General features: G+C 39.1%; 5 non-coding genes across 5 annotated transcripts; all 5 read left to right on the forward strand.

Moving 5' to 3' along the window:
* Nucleotides 1–5,506: 5,506 nt before the first annotated feature.
* trnai-aau lies at nucleotides 5,507–5,580 on the forward strand. The gene has a single exon. It is a non-coding gene; the product is annotated as a tRNA-Ile (tRNA).
* An 870-nt stretch (nucleotides 5,581–6,450) lies between these two features.
* On the forward strand, nucleotides 6,451–6,524 carry trnai-aau. Its single transcript has one exon. It is a non-coding gene; the product is annotated as a tRNA-Ile (tRNA).
* A 2,754-nt stretch (nucleotides 6,525–9,278) lies between these two features.
* On the forward strand, nucleotides 9,279–9,352 carry trnai-aau. The gene has a single exon. It is a non-coding gene; the product is annotated as a tRNA-Ile (tRNA).
* A 4,580-nt stretch (nucleotides 9,353–13,932) lies between these two features.
* Nucleotides 13,933–14,006, forward strand: trnam-cau. The gene has a single exon. It is a non-coding gene; the product is annotated as a tRNA-Met (tRNA).
* Nucleotides 14,007–18,991: 4,985 nt separating this feature from the next.
* Nucleotides 18,992–19,065, forward strand: trnaf-aaa. Its single transcript has one exon. It is a non-coding gene; the product is annotated as a tRNA-Phe (tRNA).
* Nucleotides 19,066–19,770: the final 705 nt, after the last annotated feature.

Raw genomic sequence — 19,770 nt, forward strand, 5'->3', positions numbered from 1 at the left:
TGCCCGCAAACCCAAGAGGCCGGGTAATTGTAAAGAAACCTCTTCTAGTGGGCGTTGCTGTGAGCCCTCCATGTAAATCCCGCATCCTGTTCATCTTACTCCATCCTCAACAGTGGAGGAGCCATCTACAGAGATAATTACTGTGTCCCCTGTGTCTTGGGAACTTTTGGGAGCAAAGGGTCCTGTGGGGTGTGTGGCTGCAATTATCTGACATTCGTGTGGGGTCCCTGCATATTGTAAATTGTCTGATAAGAACATGTGGGTCTTGGTGCGTTTCACAGAAATATAGAACATAGAACAGTACAGCACAGAACAGGCCCTTCGGCCCTCAATGTTGTGCCGAGCCATGATCACCCTACTCAAACCCACGTATCCACCCTATACCCGTAATCCAACAACCCCCCCCCTTAACCTAACTTTTTTTTTATTAGGACACTACGGGCAATTTAGCATGGCCAATCCACCTAACCCACACATCTTTGGACTGTGGGAGGAAACCGGAGCACCCGGAGGAAACCCACGCACACAGGGGGAGGACGTGCAGACTCCACACAGACAGTGACCCAGCCGGGAATCGAACCTGGGACCCTGGAGCTGTGAAGCATTTATGCTAACCACCATGCTACCCTGCTGCCCCTCAAAAGGAAAGGATGCTAGATGGGGACTCTTCTTCTGAGGTAGTATGGGCTGAGGTTAGAAACAGGAAAGGAGAGGTCACCCTGTTGGGAGTTTTCTATAGGCCACCTAATAGTTCTAGGGATGTAGAGGAAAGGATGGCGAAGATGATTCTGGAAAAGAGCGAAAGTAACAGGGTAGTTGTTATGGGAGACTTTAACTTTCCAAATATTGACTGGAAAAGATATAGTTCGAGTACATTAGATGGGTCATTCTTTGTACAATGTGTGCAGGAGGGTTTCCTGACACAATATGTTGACAGGCCAACAAGAGGCGAGGCCACATTGGATTTGGTTTTGGGTAATGAACCAGGCCAGGTGTTAGATCTGGAGGTAGGTGAGCACTTTGGAAACAGTGACCACAATTCGGTGACCTTTACGTTAGTGATGGAAAGGGATAAGTATACCCCGCAGGGCAAGAGTAATAGCTGGGGGAAGGGCAATTATGATGCCATTAGATATGACTTAGGATGTGTTGGTTGGAGAAGTAGGCTGCAAGGGTTGGGCACACTGGATATGTGGAGCTTGTTCAAGGAACAGCTATTGCATGTTCTTGATAAGTACGTACCAGTCAGGCAGGGAGGAAGGGGTCGAGCGAGGGAACCGTGGTTTACCAAAGAAGTGGAATCTCTTGTTAAGAGGAAGAAGGAGGCCTATGTGAAGATGAGGCATAAAGTTTCAGTTGGGGCGTCTGATAGTTACAAGGAAGCGAGGAAGGATCTAAAGAGAGAGCTGAGACGAGCAAGGAGGGGACATGAGAAGTCTTTGGCAGGTAGGATCAAGGAAAACCCAAAAGCTTTCTATAGGTATGTCAGGAATAAAAGAATGACTAGGGTAAGAGTAGGGCCAGTCAAGGACAGTGGTGGGAAGTTGTGTGTGGAGGCTGAGGAGATAAGCGAGATACTAAATGAATACTTTTCGTCAGTATTCACTCAAGAAAAAGATAATATTGTGGAGGAGAATGCTGAGACCCAGGCTATTAGAATAGATGGCATTGAGGTGCGTAGGGAAGAAGTGTTGGCAATTCTGGACAAGGTGAAAATAGATAAGTCCCCGGGGCCGGATGGGATTTATCCTAGGATTCTCTGGGAAGCCAGGGAAGAGATTGCTGAGCCTTTGGCTTTGATTTTTAGGTCATCATTGGCTACAGGAATAGTGCCAGAGGACTGGAGGATAGCAAATGTGGTCCCTTTGTTCAAGAAGGGGAGTAGAGATAACCCCGGTAACTATAGGCCGGTGAGCCTAACGTCTGTGGTGGGTAAGGTCTTGGAGAGGATTATAAAAGATACGATTTATAATCATCTAGATAGGAATAATATGATTAGGGATAGTCAGCATGGTTTTCTGAAGGGTAGGTCATGCCTCACAAACCTTATCGAGTTCTTTGAAAAGGTGACTGAACAGGTAGACGAGGGTAGAGCAGTTGATGTGGTGTATATGGATTTCAGTAAAGCGTTTGATAAGGTGCCCCACGGTCGGCTATTGCAGAAAATACGGAGGCTGGGGATTGAGGGTGATTTAGAGATGTGGATCAGAAATTGGCTAGTTGAAAGAAGACAGAGAGTGGTAGTTGATGGGAAATGTTCAGAATGGAGTTCAGTTACGAGTGGCGTACCACAAGGATCTGTTCTGGGGCCGTTGCTGTTTGTCATTTTTATAAATGACCTAGAGGAGGGCGCAGAAGGATGGGTGAGTAAATTTGCAGACGACACTAAAGTCGGTGGAGTTGTAGACAGTGTGGAAGGATGTTGCAGGTTACAGAGTGACATAGATAAGCTGCAGAGCTGGGCTGAGAGGTGGCAAATGGAGTTTAATGTGGAGAAGTGTGAGGTGATTCACTTTGGAAAGAATAACAGGAATGCGGAATATTTGGCTAATGGTAAAATTCTTGGTAGTGTGGATGAGCAGAGGGATCTCGGTGTCCATGTACATAGATCCCTGAAAGTTGCCACCCAGGTTGATAGGGTTGTGAAGAAGGCCTATGGTGTGTTGGCCTTTATTGGTAGAGGGATTGAGTTCCGGAGCCATGAGGTCATGTTGCAGTTGTACAAAACTCTAGTACGGCCGCATTTGGAGTATTGCGTACAGTTCTGGTCGCCTCATTATAGGAAGGACGTGGAAGCCTTGGAACGGGTGCAGAGGAGATTTACCAGGATGTTGCCTGGTATGGAGGGAAAATCTTATGAGGAAAGGCTGATGGACTTGAGGTTGTTTTCGTTAGAGAGAAGAAGGTTAAGAGGTGACTTAATAGAGGCATACAAAATGATCAGAGGGTTAGATCGGGTGGACAGCGAGAGCCTTCTCCCGCGGATGGAGGTGGCTAGCACGAGGGGACATAGCCTTAAATTGAGGGGTAATAGATATAGGACAGAGGTCAGAGGTGGGTTTTTTACGCAAAGAGTGGTGAGGCCATGGAATGCCCTACCTGCAACAGTAGTGAACTCGCCAACATTGAGGGCATTTAAAAGTTTATTGGATAAGCATATGGATGATAAGGGCATAGTGTAGGTTAGATGGCCTTTAGTTTTTTTTTCCATGTCGGTGAAACATCGAGGGCCGAAGGGACTGTACTGCGCTGTATCGTTCTATGTTCTATGTTCTATCATCCTGTGTTACAGTAATAACAGAGAGTGCAACAATCCTCATCCTGTGTTGCAGTAATAACAGTGTGTGTAACACTTCTCATGCTGTGTGACAGTAATAACAGAGAGTGTAACAATCCTCATGCTGTGTTGCAGTAATAAAGGTGAGTGTAACAATTCTGATCCGGTGTTACAGTAATAACAGTGTGCGTATCAATTCCCAACCTGTGTTACAGTAATAACAGTGAGTGTACAAATTCTCATCCTGTGTTACAGTATTAACAGTGAGTGTAAAAATTCTCATCCTGTGTTACAGTAACAATAGTGAGTGTAACAATTCACATCCAGATTGACAGTAATAACACGGAGCGTAACAATTCTCATCCTCTGTTACAGTAACAATAGTGAGTGTAAAAATTCTCATCCTGTGTTACAGTAATAACAGTGAGTGTAAACGTCTCATCCTGTGTTACAGTAATAACAGTGAGTGTAATAATTCTCATCCTGTGTTACATTAATAACGGTCAGTGTAACAATCCTCATCCTGTGTTGCAGTAACAACAGTGAGTGTAACAATTCTCATCCTGTGTTACAGTAATGACAGTGAGTGTAACAATTCTCATCCTATGCTACAGTAATAACAGTAAGTGTAACAATTCTCATCCTGTGTCACAGTAATAACAGTGAGTGTAACAGTTCTCATCCTGTGTCACAGTAATACCAGTGAGTGTAAAAATTCGACTACTTTGTTACAGTAATAACAGTGAGTGTAACAATTTTCATACTGTGTTACAGTCATAACAGTGTGTGTAACAATTCTCATCCTGTGCTACAGTAATAACAGTGAGTGTAACAATTCTCATCCTGTGTCACAGTAATAACAGTGAGTGTAACAATTCTCATCCTGTGTCACAGTAATACCAGTGAGTGTAACAGTTCTCATCCTGTGTCACAGTAATACCAGTGAGTGTAAAAATTCGACTACTTTGTTACAGTAATAACAGTGAGTGTAACAATTTTCATCCTGTGTTACAGTCATAACAGTGTGTGTAACAATTCTCATCCTGTGTTACAGTAATGACAGTGAGTGTAACAATTCTCATCCTATGCTACAGTAACAACAGTGAGTGTAACAATTCTCATCCTGTGTCACAGTAATACCAGTGAGTGTAAACGTCTCATCCTGTGTTACAGTAATAACAGTGAATGTAACAATCCTCATCTTGTGTCACAGTAATAACAGTGAGTGTAACAATTCTCATCCTGTGTCACAGTAATACCAGTGAGTGTAACAGTTCTCATCCTATGTCACAGTAATACCAGTGAGTGTAAAAATTCGACTACTTTGTTACAGTAATAACAGTGAGTGTAACAATTTTCATCCTGTGTTACAATAATAACAGTGAGTGTAACAATTCTGATCCTTTGTTACAGTAATAACAGTAAACGTAACAATTCTCATCCTGTGTTACAGTAATAACAGTGAGTGTAACAATTCTCGTCCTGTGTTACAGTAATAACAGTGAGTGAAATAATTATCATCCTGTGCTAAGTAATAACAGTGAGTGTAAACGTCTCATCCTGTGTTACAGTAATAACAGTGAATGTAACAATCATCATCCTGTGTTACAGTAATAACAGTGAATGTAACATTTCTCATCCTGTGTCACAATAATACCAGTGAGTGTAAAAATTCACCTACTTTGTTACAGTAATAAAAGTGAGTGTAACAATTTTCATCCTGTGTTACAGTAATAACAGTGAGTATAACAATTCTCATCCTGTATGACATTAATAAGTGAGTGTAACACAGCTCCTTCTGTGTTACAGTAATAACAGTGAGTGTAACAATAATCATCCTATGTTACACTAATAACAGTGTGTGTAACAATTCTCATCCAGTGTCACAGTAATGCCAGTGAGTGTAAAAAATCACCTCTTTTGTCACAGTAATAACAGTGAGTGTAACAATACCCATCCAGTGTCATAATAATACCAGTGAGTGCAAAAATTCTCCTACTTTGTTACAGTAATAAAAGTTAGTGTAACAATTTTCATCCCGCGTTACAGTAATAACAGTGAGTATAACAATTCTCATCCTGTGTTACAGTAATAACAGTGAGTGTAACAATTGTCATCCTGTGTCACAGTAATGCCAGAGTGTAAACATTCTCCTCCTTTGTTAGAATAATTACAGTGAGTGTAACAATTCTCATCCTGTGTTAAAGCTCTTTCGGTGACATCTAGCCGGGCCGGTTAGCTCAGTTGGTTAGAGCGTGGTGCTAATAATGCCAAGGTCTCGGGTTCGATCCCCGTACGGACCACTAGCATTTACTTTATCAAGCATTCCTAAATTATTTGACCTTTTAACTGTTCGCCGAGGGGAGAGTGCCGAACGAAAGAGGGTCATCAATTAATACAGGGTGTCACTTTGTGACCCAAAAGGAGCAGGATGCCGTCTGCACATCCGGTATAAGCATGAGGAGCACAGTCTGAATTAACATGGACATTCTGTATCGACATGGGTGTGAAAGTGGAAACAGTGTGAGTGTAACAATTGTGATTGTGTTTGACAGTAATAAAAGTGAGTGTAACCATTCTCACCCTGGGTCCCAGTAATAACAGTGAGTGGAACACGTCTCATCCCGTGTTACAGTAATAAAAGTGAATGTAACAATTCTCATCATGGGTAACATTAACAACAGTGAGTGTAACAATCCTCATCCTGTGTGCCATTAGTAAGTGATTGTAACACTTCTCCTCTTATGTTACAGTAATAACAGTGAGTGTAACAATTCTCATCCAATGTTACACTAATAACAGTGGGTGTAACAATTCTCATCCTGTGTCACAGTAATGCCAGTGAGTGTAAAAAATCACCTCTTTTGTCACAGTAATAACAGTGAGTGTAACAATACCCATCCAGTGTCATAATAATACCAGTGAGTGCAAAAATTCTCCTACTTTGTTACAGTAATAAAAGTTAGTGTAACAATTTTCATCCCGCGTTACAGTAATAACAGTGAGTATAACAATTCTCATCCTGTGTTACAGTAATAACAGTGAGTGTAACAATTGTCATCCTGTGTCACAGTAATGCCAGAGTGTAAACATTCTCCTCCTTTGTTAGAATAATTACAGTGAGTGTAACAATTCTCATCCTGTGTTAAAGCTCTTTCGGTGACATCTAGCCGGGCCGGTTAGCTCAGTTGGTTAGAGCGTGGTGCTAATAATGCCAAGGTCTCGGGTTCGATCCCCGTACGGACCACTAGCATTTACTTTATCAAGCATTCCTAAATTATTTGACCTTTTAACTGTTCGCCGAGGGGAGAGTGCCGAACGAAAGAGGGTCATCAATTAATACAGGGTGTCACTTTGTGACCCAAAAGGAGCAGGATGCCGTCTGCACATCCGGTATAAGCATGAGGAGCACAGTCTGAATTAACATGGACATTCTGTATCGACATGGGTGTGAAAGTGGAAACAGTGTGAGTGTAACAATTGTGATTGTGTTTGACAGTAATAAAAGTGAGTGTAACCATTCTCACCCTGGGTCCCAGTAATAACAGTGAGTGGAACACGTCTCATCCCGTGTTACAGTAATAAAAGTGAATGTAACAATTCTCATCATGGGTAACATTAACAACAGTGAGTGTAACAATCCTCATCCTGTGTGCCATTAGTAAGTGATTGTAACACTTCTCCTCTTATGTTACAGTAATAACAGTGAGTGTAACAATTCTCATCCAATGTTACACTAATAACAGTGGGTGTAACAATTCTCATCCTGTGTCACAGTAATGCCAGTGAGTGTAAACATTCACCTACTTTGTTACAGTAATAACCGTGCGTGTAACACTTCTCATCCTGTGCTACAGTAATAACAGTGAGTGCAACAATTCTCATCCTATGTTACAGTAATAACAATGAGTGAAACAATTCTCATCCTGTGTCACAGTAATAACAGTGAGTGTAACATTTCTCATCCAGTGTCACAGTAATACCAGTGAGTGTAAAAATTCTCCTACTTTGTTACAGTAATAAAAGCGAGTGTAACAATTTTCATCCTGTGTTACAGTAATAACTGAGCGTAACAATTCTCATCCTGTGTGACATTAATAAGTGAGTGTAACACAGCTCCTCCTGTGTTACAGTAATAACAGTGAGTGTAACAATAATCATCCTATGTTACACTAACAACAGTGTGTGTAACAATTCTCATCCTCTGCCACAGTAATGCCAGTGAGTGTAAAAATTCTCCTCTTTCGTCACAGTAATAACAGTGAGTGTAACAATTCTCATCCTGTGTCACAGTAATAACAGTGAGTGTAACAATTCTCATCCTGTGTTACAGTAATAACAGTGAGAGTAACAACTCTCATGTTGTGTTATTGTAATAACAGTCAGTGTAACACATCTCATCCTCTGTTATTGTAATAACAGTCAGTGTAACACTTCGCATCCTGTGTTAAAGTAATAACAGTGAGTGTAACAATTCTCATCCTATGTTACAGTAATAACAGAGAGTGTAACAATTTTCATCTTGTGTTACAGTAATAACAGTGAGTATAACAATTTTCATCCTTTGCAAGCATGAGGAGTACAGTCTGAATTAACATGGACATTCTGTATCGACATGGGTGTTATAGTGGTAACAGTGTGAGTGTAACAAATGTGATTGTGTTTGACAGTAATAAAAGTGAGTGTAACCATTCTCACTAATAACAGTGGGTGTAACAATTCTCATCCTGTGTCACAGTAATACCAGTGAGTGTAAAAATTCACATACTTTGTTACAGTAATAACAGTGAGTGCAACAATTCTCATCCTATGTTACAGTAATAACAATGAGTGAAACAATTCTCATCCTGTGTCACAGTAATAACAGTGAGTGTAACATTTCTCATCCAGTGTCACAGTAATACCAGTGAGTGTAAAAATTCTCCTACATTGTTACAGTAATAACAGTGAGTGCAACAATTCTCATCCTATGTTACAGTAATAACAATGAGTGAAACAATTCTCATCTTGTGTTACAGTAATAACAGTGAGTATAACAATTTTCATCCTTTGCAAGCATGAGGAGTACAGTCTGAATTAACATGGACATTCTGTATCGACATGGGTGTTATAGTGGTAACAGTGTGAGTGTAACAATTGTGATTGTGTTTGACAGTAATAAAAGTGAGTGTAACCATTCTCACTAATAACAGTGGGTGTAACAATTCTCATCCTGTGTCACAGTAATACCAGTGAGTGTAAAAATTCACCTACTTTGTTACAGTAATAACAGTGAGTGCAACAATTCTCATCCTATGTTACAGTAATAACAATGAGTGAAACAATTCTCATCCTGTGTCACAGTAATAACTGTGCGTGTAACAATTCTCATCCAGTGTCACAGTAATACCAGTGAGTGTAAAAATTCTCCTACTTTGTTACAGTAATAAAAGTGAGTGTAACAATGTTCATCCTGTGTTACAGTAATAACAGTGAGCGTAACAATTCTCATCCTTTGTTACAGTAATAACAGTGACCGTAACAATTCTCATCCTGTGTGACATTAATAAGTGAGTGTAACACAGCTCCTCCTGTGTTACAGTAATAACAGTGAGTGTAACAATGATCATCCGATGTTACACTAACAACAGTGTGTGTAACAATTCTCATCCTCTGCCACAGTAATGCCAGTGAGTGTAAAAATTCTCCTCTTTCGTCACAGTAATAACAGTGAGTGTAACAATTCTCATCCTGTGTTACAGTAATAACAGTGAGAGTAACAACTCTCATGTTGTGTTATTGTAATAACAGTCAGTGTAACACTTCTCATCCTCTGTTATTGTAATAACAGTCAGTGTAACACTTCTCATCCTGTGTTAAAGTAATAACAGTGAGTGTAACAATTGTCATCCTGTGTCACAGTAATGCCAGAGTGTAAACATTCTCCTCCTTTGTCAGAGTAATTACAGTGAGTGTAACAATTCTCATCCTGTCTTAAAGCTCTTTCGGTGACATCAAGCCGGGCCGGTTAGCTCAGTTGGTTAGAGCGTGGTGCTAATAACGCAAAGGTCTCGGGTTCGATCCCCGTACGGGCCACTAGCATTTACTTCATCAAGCATTCCTAAATTATTTGACCTTTTAACTGTTCGCCGAGGGGAGAGTGCGGAACGACAGAGGGTCATCAATTAAAACAGGGTGTCACTTTGTGACCCAAAAGGAGCAGGATGCTGTCTGCACATTCGGTATAAGCATGAGGAGTACAGTCTGAATTAACATGGACATTCTGTGTCGACATGGGTGTTATAGTGGTAACAGTGTGAGTGTAACAATTGTGATTGTGTTTGACAGTAATAAAAGTGAGTGTAACCATTCTCACCCTGGGTCCCAGAAATAACAGTGAGTGTAACACGTCTCATCCCGTGTTACAGTAATAAAAGTGAATGTAACAATTCTCATCATGGGTAACATTAACAACAGTGAGTGTAACGATCCTCATCCTGTGTGCCATTAGTAAGTGATTGTAACACTTCTCCTCCTGTGTTACAGTAATAACAGTGAGTGTAACAATAATCATCCTATGTTACACTAACAACAGTGTGTGTAACAATTCTCATCCTCTGCCACAGTAATGCCAGTGAGTGTAAAAATTCTCCTCTTTCGTCACAGTAATAACAGTGAGTGTAAAAATTCTCATCCTGTGTTACAGAAATAACAGTGAGAGTAACAACTCTCATGTTGTGTTATTGTAATAACAGTCAGTGTAACACTTCTCATCCTCTGTTATTGTAATACCAGTCAGTGTAACACTTCTCATCCTGTGTTAAAGTAATAACAGTGAGTGTAACAATTGTCATCCTGTGTCACATTCATGCCAGTGAGTGTAAAAATTATCCTCATTTGTTACAGTAATAACAGTGAGTGTAACAATTCTCATCCAATGTTACACTAATAACACTGGGTGTAACAATTCTCATCCTGTGTCACAGTAATACCAGTGAGTGTAAAAATTCACCTACTTTGTTACAGTAATAACCGTGCGTGTAACACTTCTCATCCTGTGTTACAGTAATAACAGTGAGTGCAACAATTCTCATCCTATGTTACAGTAATAACAACGAGTGAAACAATTCTCATCCTGTGTCACAGAAATAACAGTGAGTGTAACATTTCTCATCCAGTGTCACAGTATTACCAGTGAGCGTAAAAATTCACCTACTTTGTTACAGTAATAACCGTGCGTGTAACACTTCTCATCCTGTGTTACAGTAATAACAGTGAGTGCAACAATTCTCAGCCTATGTTACAGTAATAACAATGAGTGAAACAATTCTCATCCTGTGTTACAGTAATAACAGTGAGTTCAACAATTCTCATCCTATGTTACAGTAATAACAATGAGTGAAACAATTCTCATCCTGTGTCACAGTAATAACAGTGAGTGTAACAATTCTCATCCTGTGTCACAGTAATACCAGTGAGTGTAAAAATTCTCCTACTTTGTTACAGTAATAAAAGTGAGTGTAACAATTTTCATCTTGTGTTAAAGTAACAACAGTGAGTATAACAATTTTCATCCTTTGCAAGCATGAGGAGTACAGTCTGAATTATCATGGACATTCTGTATCGACATGGGTGTTATAGTGGTAACAGTGTGAGTGTAACAATTGTAATTGTGTTTGACAGTAATAAAAGTGAGTGTAACCATTCTCACTAATAACAGTGGGTGTAACAATTCTCATCCTGTGTCACAGTAATACCAGTGAGTGTAAAAATTCACCTACTTTGTTACAGTAATAACCGTGCGTGTAACACTTCTCATCCTGTGTTACAGTAATAACAGTGAGTGTAACATTTCTCATCCAGTGTCACAGTAATACCAGTGAGTGTAAAAATTCTCCTACTTTGTTACAGTAATAAAAGTGAGTGTAACAATTTTCATCCTGTGTTACAGTAATAACAGTGAGCGTAACAATTCTCATCCTGTGTGACATCAATAAGTGAATGTAACACGGCTCCTCCTGTGTAACAGGCATAACACTGAGTTTAACAATAATCATCCAATGTTATACTAACAACAGTGTGTGTAACAATTCTCAGCCTGTGTCAAAGTAATGCCAGTGACTGTAAAAATTCTCCTCTTTTGTCACAGTAATGACAGTGAGTGTAACAATTCACATCCTGTGTTACAGTAATAACAGTGAATGTAACAACTCTCATGTTGTGTTATTGTAATAACAGTCAGTGTAACACTTCTCATCCTGTGTTAAAGTAATAACAGTGAGTGTAACACTTCTCATCCTGTATTACAGTAATAACAGTGAGTGTAACACTTCTCATCCTGTGTTACAGTATTAAACAGTGAGTGTAACAATTATTATCCTATGTTACAGTAATAACAATGAGTGTAACAATTCCCATCCTGTATCACAGTAATAAAAGTGAGTGTAACAATTCTCATCCTGTGTCACAGTAATACCGGTAGTGTAAATATTCTCCTCCTTTGTTACAGTAATAACAGTGAGCGTAACAATTCTCATCCTGTGTGACATTAATAAGTGAGTGTAACACGGCTCCTCCTGTGTTACAGGCATAACACTGTGTTTAACAATAATCATCCTATGTTATACTAACAACAGTGTGTGTAACAATTCTCATCCTGTGTCAAAGTAATGCCAGTGAGTGTAAAAATTCTCCTCTTTTGTCACAGTAATGACAGTGAGTGTAACAATTCTCATCGTGTGTTACAGTAATAACAGTGAGTGTAACAACTCTCATGTTGTGTTATTGTAATAACAGTCAGTGTAACACTTCTCTTCCTGTGTTCAAGTAATAACAGTGAGTGTAACAATTCTCATCCTATGTTACAGTAATAACAGTGAGTGTAACAATTGTCATCCTGTGTCACAGTAATGCCAGAGTGTAAACATTCTCCTCCTTTGTTACAGTAATAACAGTGAGTGTAACAATTGTCATCCTGTGTCACAGTAATGCCAGAGTGTAAACATTCTCCTCCTTTGTTAGAGTAATTACAGTGAGTGTAACAATTCACATCCTGTGTTACAGTAATAACAGTGAATGTAACAACTCTCATGTTGTGTTATTGTAATAGCAGTCAGTGTAACACTTCTCATCCTGTGTTAAAGTAATAACAGTGAGTGTAACACTTCTCATCCTGTATTACAGTAATAACAGTGAGTGTAACACTTCTCATCCTGTGTTACAGTATTAAACAGTGAGTGTAAAAATTCTCCTACTTTGTTACAGTAATAAAAGTGAGTGTAACAATTTTCATCCTGTGTTACAGTAATAACAGTGAGCGTAACAATTCTCATCCTGTGTGACATTAATAAGTGAGTGTAACACAGCTCCTCCTGTGTTACAGTAATAACAGTGAGTGTAACAGGTCTCATCCTGTGTTACAGTAATAACAGTGAGTGTAACACTTCTCATCCTGTGTTACAATAATAACAGTGAGTTTAACAATTCTCATCCTATGTTACAGTAATAACAATGAGTGTAACAATTCCCATCCTGTATCACAGTAATAAAAGTGAGTGTAACAATTCTCATCCTGTGTCACAGTAATACCGGTGAGTGTAAATATTCTCCTCCTTTGTTACAGTAATAACAGTGAGCGTAACAATTCTCATCCTGTGTGACATCAATAAGTGAATGTAACACGGCTCCTCCTGTGTAACAGGCATAACACTGAGTTTAACAATAATCATCCAATGTTATACTAACAACAGTGTGTGTAACAATTCTCAGCCTGTGTCAAAGTAATGCCAGTGACTGTAAAAATTCTCCTCTTTTGTCACAGTAATGACAGTGAGTGTAACAATTCTCATCCTGTGTTACAGTAATAACAGTGAATGTAACAACTCTCATGCTGTGTTATCGTAATAATAGTCAGTGTAACACTTCTCATCCTGTGTTAAAGTAATAACAGTGAGTGTAACACTTCTCATCCTGTATTACAGTAATAACAGTGAGTGTAACACTTCTCATCCTGTGTTACAGTATTAAACAGTGAGTGTAACAATTATTATCCTATGTTACAGTAATAACAATGTGTAACAATTCCCATCCTGTATCACAGTAATAAAAGTGAGTGTAATAATTCTCATCCTGTGTCACAGTAATACCGGTAGTGTAAATATTCTCCTCCTTTGTTACAGTAATAACAGTGAGCGTAACAATTCTCATCCTGTGTGACATTAATAAGTGAGTGTAACACGGCTCCTCCTGTGTAACAGGCATAACACTGAGTTTAACAATAATCATCCTATGTTATACTAACAACAGTGTGTGTAACAATTCTCATCCTGTGTCAAAGTAATGCCAGTGAGTGTAAAAATTCTCCTCTTTTGTCACAGTAATGACAGTGAGGGTAACAATTCTCATCGTGTGTTACAGTAATAACAGTGAGTGTAACAACTCTCATGTTGTGTTATTGTAATAACAGTCAGTGTAACACTTCTCATCCTGTGTTAAAGTAATAACAGTGAGTGTAACAATTCTCATCCTATGTTACAGTAATAACAGTGAGTGTAACAATTGTCATCCTGTGTCACAGTAATGCCAGAGTGGAAACATTCTCCTCCTTTGTTAGAGTAATGACAGTGAGTGTAACACTTCTCATCCTGTGTTACAGCTCTTTCGGTAACATCTAGCCGGGCAGGTTAGCTCAGTTGGTTAGAGCGTGGTGCTCATAATGCCAAGGTCTCGGGTTCGATCCCCGTACGGGCCACTAGCATTTACTTTATCAAGCATTCCTAAATTATTTGACCTTTTAACTGTTCGCCGAGGGGAGAATGCCGAACGACAGAGGGTCATCAATTTATACAGGGTGTCACTTTGTGACCCAAAAGGAGCAGGATGCCGTCTGCACATCCGGTATAAGCATGAGGAGCACAGTCTGAATTAACATGGACATTCTGTATCGACATGGGTGTGAAAGTGGTAACAGTGTGAGTGTAACAATTGTGATTGTGTTTGACAGTAATAAAAGTGAGTGTAACCATTCTCACCCTGGGTCCCAGTAATAACAGTGAGTGTAACACGTCTCATCCCGTGTTAAAGTAATAAAAGTGAATGTAACAATTCTCATCATGGGTAACATTAACAACAGTGAGTGTAACAATCCTCATCCTGTGTGCCATTAGTAAGTGATTGTAACACTTCTCCTCTTATGTTACAGTAATAACAGTGAGTGTAACAATTCTCACCCAATGTTACACTAATAACAGTGGGTGTAACAATTCTCATCCTGTGTCACAGTAATACCAGTGAGTGTAAAAATTCACCTACTTTGTTACAGTAATAACCGTGCGTGTAACACTTCTCATCCTGTGTTACAGTAATAACAGTGAGTGCAACAATTCTCATCCTATGTTACAGTAATAACAATGAGTGAAACAATTCTCATCCTGTGTCACAGTAATAACCGTGATTGTAACATTTCTCATCCAGTGTCACAGTAATACCAGTGAGTGTAAAAATTCTCCTACTTTGTTACAGTAATAAAAGTGAGTGTAACAATTTTCATCCTGTGTTACAGTAATAACAGAGAGTATAACAATTTTCATCCTGTGTTACAGTAATAACAGTGAGCGTAACAATTCTCATCCTGTGTGACATTAATAAGTGAGTGTCACACAGCTCCTCCTGTGTTACAGTAATAACAGTGAGTGTAACAATAATCATCCTATGTTACACTAATAACAGTGTGTGTAACAATTCTCATCCTGTGTCACAGTAATGCCAGTGAGTGTAAAAAATCTCCTCTTTTGTCACAGTAATAACAGTGGGAGTGTAACAATTCTCATCCTGTGTCACAGTAATACCAGTGAGTGTAAAAATTCTCCTACTTTGTTACAGTAATAAAAGTGAGTGTAACAATTTTCATCCCGCGTTACAGTAATAACAGTGAGTGTAACAATTCTCATCCTGTGTGACATTAATAAGTGAGTGTAACACAGCTCCTCCTGTGTTACAGTAATAACAGTGAGTGTAACAATAAGCATCCTATGTTACACTAATACCAGTGTGTGTAACAATTCTCATCCTGTGTCACAGTAATGCCAGTGAGTGTAAAAATTCTCCTCTTATGCTACAGTAATAACAGTGAATCTAAAAAATTCCCAATCTATGTTACACTAATAACAGTGAGTGTAACAATTCTCCTCCTTTGTTACAGTTAGAACAGTGAGTGTAACACTTTTCATCCTGTGTAACAGTAATAACAATGAGTGTAACAGGTCTCATCCTGTGTTACAGTAATAACAGTGAGTGTAACACTTCTCATCCTGTGTTACAGTAATAACAGTGAGTGTAACAATTCTCATCCTATGTTACAGTAATAACAATGAGTGTAACAATTACCATCCTGTATCACAGTAATAAAAGTGAGTGTAACAATTATCATCCTGTGTCACAGTAATACCGGTGAGTGTAAATATTCTCCTCCTTTGTTACAGTAATAACAGTGAGCGTAACAATTCTCATCCTGTGTGACATTAATAAGTGAGTGTAACATGGCTCCTCCTGTGTTACAGGCATAACACTGAGTTTAACAATAATCATCCTATGTTATACTAACAACAGTGTGTGTAACAATTCTCATCCTGTGTCAAAGTAATGCCAGTGAGTGTAAAAATTCACCTCTTTTGTCACAGTAATGACAGTGAGTGTACCAATTCTCATCGTGTGTTACAGTAATAACAGTGAGTGTAACAACTCTCATGTTGTGTTATTGTAATAACAGTCAGTGTAACACTTCTCATCCTGTGTTAAAGTAATAACAGTGAGTGTAACAATTCTCATCCTATGTTACAGTAATAACAGTGAGTGTAACAATTCTCATCCTGTGTCACAGTAATGCCAGAGTGTAAACATTCTCCTCCTTTGTTAGAGTAATTACAGTGAGTGTAACAATTCTCATCCTGTCTTAAAGCTCTTTCGGTCACATCTAGCCGGGCCGGTTAGCTCAGTTGGTTAGAGCGTGGTGCTAATAAAACCAAGGTCTGGGGTTCGATCCCCGTACGGGCCACTAGCATTTATTTTATCAAGCATTCCTAAATTATTTGACCTTTTAACTGTTCGCCGAGGGGAGAGTGCGGAACGACAGAGGAGCATCAATTAATACAGGGTGTCACTTTGTGACCCAAAAGGAGCAGGATGCCGTCTGCACATTCGGAATAAGCATGAGGAGTACAGTCTGAATTAACATGGACATTCTGTATCGACATGGGTGTTATAGTGGGAACAGTGTGAGTGTAACAATTGTGATTGTGTTTGACAGTAATAAAAGTGAGTGTAACCATTGTCACCCTGGGTCCCAGTAATAACAGTGAGTGTAGCACGTCTTATCCCGTGTTACAGTAATAACAGTGAGTGTAACACGTCTCATCCCGTGTTACAGTAATAAAAGTGAATGTAACAATTCTCATCATGGGTAACATTAACAACAGTGAGTGTAACAATCCTCATCCTGTGTGCCATTAGTAATTGATTGTAACACTTCTCCTCTCATGTTACGGTAACAACAGTGAGTGTAACAATTCTCATCCAAAGTTACACGAATAACAGTGAGTGTAACAATTCTCATCCTGTGTCACATTCATGCCAGTGAGTGTAAAAAATCTCCTCATTTGTTACAGTAATAACAGTGAGTGTAACAATTCCAATCCTGTATTACAGTAATAACAGTGAGTGTAACAAGTCTCATCCTGTGTTACTGTAATAACAGTGAGTGGAACAATTCTCATCCTATTTTAAAGTAATAACAGTGAGTGTAACAATTCTCATCCTGTGTGACAATAATACTAGTGAGTGTAAAAATTCACCTACTTTGTTACAGTAATAAAAGTGAGTGTAACAATTTTCATCCCGCGTTACAGTAATAACAGTGAGTATAACAATTCTCATCCTGTGTGACATTAATAAGTGAGTGTAACACAGCTACTTCTGTGTTACAGTAATAACAGTGAGTGTAACAATAATCATCCTATGTTACACTAATAACAGTGTGTGTAACAATTCTCATCCTGTGTCACAGTAATGCCAGTGAGTGTAAAAAATCTCCTCTTTTGTCACAGTAATAACAGTGAGTGTAGCAATTCTCATCCTGTGTCACAGTAATACCAGTGAGTGTAAACATTCTGCTACTTTGTTACAGTAATAAAAGTGAGTGTAACAATTTTCATCCCGCGTTACAGTAATAACAGCGAGTATAACAATTCTCATCCTGTGTTACAGTAATAACAGTGAGTGTAACAATTCTCATCCTGTGTGACATTAATAAGTGAGTGTAACAATTCTCATCCTGTGTCACAGTAATACCGGTGAGTGTAAATATTCTCCTCCTTTGTTACAGTAATAACAGTGAGCGTAACAATTCTCATCCTGTGTTACAATAATAATTGAGTGTAACAATTCTCATCCTATGTTACAGTAATAACAATGAGTGTAACAATTCTCATCCAATGTTACACTAATAACAGTGGGTGTAACAATTCTCATCCTGTGTCACAGTAATACCAGTGAGTGTAAAAATTCACCTACTTTGTTACAGTAATAACCGTGCGTGTAACAATTCTCATACTGTGTTACAGTAATAACAGTGAGTGCAACAATTCTCATCCTATGTTACAGTAATAACAATGAGTGTAACATTTCTCATCCAGTGTCACAGTAATACCAGTGAGTGTAAAAATTATCCTACTTTGTTACAGTAATAAAAGTGAGTGTAACAATTTTCATCCTGTGTTACAGTAATAACAGTGAGTATAACAATTTTCATCCTGTGTTACACTAATAACAGTGTGTGTAACAATTCTCATCCTGTGTCACAGTAATGCCAGTGAGTGTAAAAATTCTCCTCTTATGCTACAGTAATAACAGTGAATGTAAAATTCACAATCTATGTTACACTATGATGTGGAGATGCCGGCGTTGGACTGGGGTGAGCACAGTAAGAAGTCTTACAACACCAGGTTAAAGTCCAACAGGTTTGTTTCAAACACGAGCTTTCGGAGCACGGCTCCTTCTTCAGGTGAATGGCTACCATTGACACCGCAAACTGCCGGCTCAAAGTGGAGAGGATCTCCAGGAAGATCGCGCATATAGACACTGACATTCAGTTTCTACAAAGATGCAAAAAAGCAGACCCCATTCACCTGAAGAAGGAGCCGTGCTCCGAAAGCTCGTGTTTGAAACAAACCTGTTGGACTTTAACCTGGTGTTGTAAGACTTCTTACTATGTTACACTAATAACAGTGAGTGTAATAATTCTCCTCCTTTGTTACAGTTAGAACAGTGAGTGTAACACTTCTCATCCTGTGTTACAGTAATAACAGTGAGTGTAACAGGTCTCATCCTGTGTTACAGTAATAACAGTGAGTGTAACACTTCTCATCCTGTGTTACAGTAATAACAGTGAGTGTAACAATTCTCATCCGATGTTACAGTAATAACAATGAGTGTTACAATTCCCATCCTGTATCACAGTAATAAAAGTGAGTGTAACAATTCTCATCCTGTGTCACAGTAACACCGGTGAGTGTAAATATTCTCCTCCTTTGTTACAGTAATAATAGTGAGCGTAACAATTCTCATCCTGTGTGACATTAATAAGTGAGTGTAACACGGCTCCTCCTGTGTCACAACACTGAGTTTAACAGTAATCATCCTATGTTATACTAATGTTACAGCTCTTTCGGTGATGTCTAATCGGGCCGGTTAGCTCAGTTGGTTAGAGCGTGGTGCTAAAAACGCAAAGGTCTCGGGTTCGATCCCCGTACGGACCACTAGCATTTACTTTATCAAGCATTCCTAAATTATTTGACCTTTTAACTGTTCGCCGAGGGGAGAGTGCGGAACGACAGAGGGTCATCAATTAATACAGGGTGTCACTTTGTGACCCAAAAGGAGCAGGATGCCGTCTGCACATTCGGTATAAGCATGAGGAGTACAGTCTGAATTAACATGGACATTCTGTATCGACATGGGTGTTATAGTGGTAACAGTGTGAGTGTAACAATTGTGATTGTGTTTGACAGTAATAAAAGTAAGTGTAACCACTGTCACCCTGGGTCCCAGTAATAACAGTGAGTGTAACACGTCTCATCCCGTGTTACAGTAATAAAAGTGAATGTAACAATTCTCATCATGGGTAACATTAACAACAGTGAGTGTAGCAATCCTCATCCTGTATGCCATTAGTAAGTGATTGTAACACTTCTACTCTTATGTTACAGTAATAACAGCGAGTGTAACAATTCTCATCCAATGTTACACTAATAACAGTGGGTGTAACAATTCTCATCCTGTGTCACAGTAATACCAGTGAGTGTAAAAATGCACCTACTTTGTTACAGTAATAACCGTACGTGTAACACTTCTCATCCTGTGTTACAGTAATAACAGTGAGTGCAACAATTCTCATCCTATGTTACAGAAATAACAATGAATGAAACAATTCTCATCCTGTGTCACAGTAATAACAGTGACTG

The sequence above is a fragment of the Scyliorhinus canicula genome, chromosome 30, assembly GCF_902713615.1.
Source record: "Scyliorhinus canicula chromosome 30, sScyCan1.1, whole genome shotgun sequence".
In the NCBI taxonomy this organism is placed as follows: Eukaryota; Metazoa; Chordata; class Chondrichthyes; order Carcharhiniformes; family Scyliorhinidae; genus Scyliorhinus; species Scyliorhinus canicula.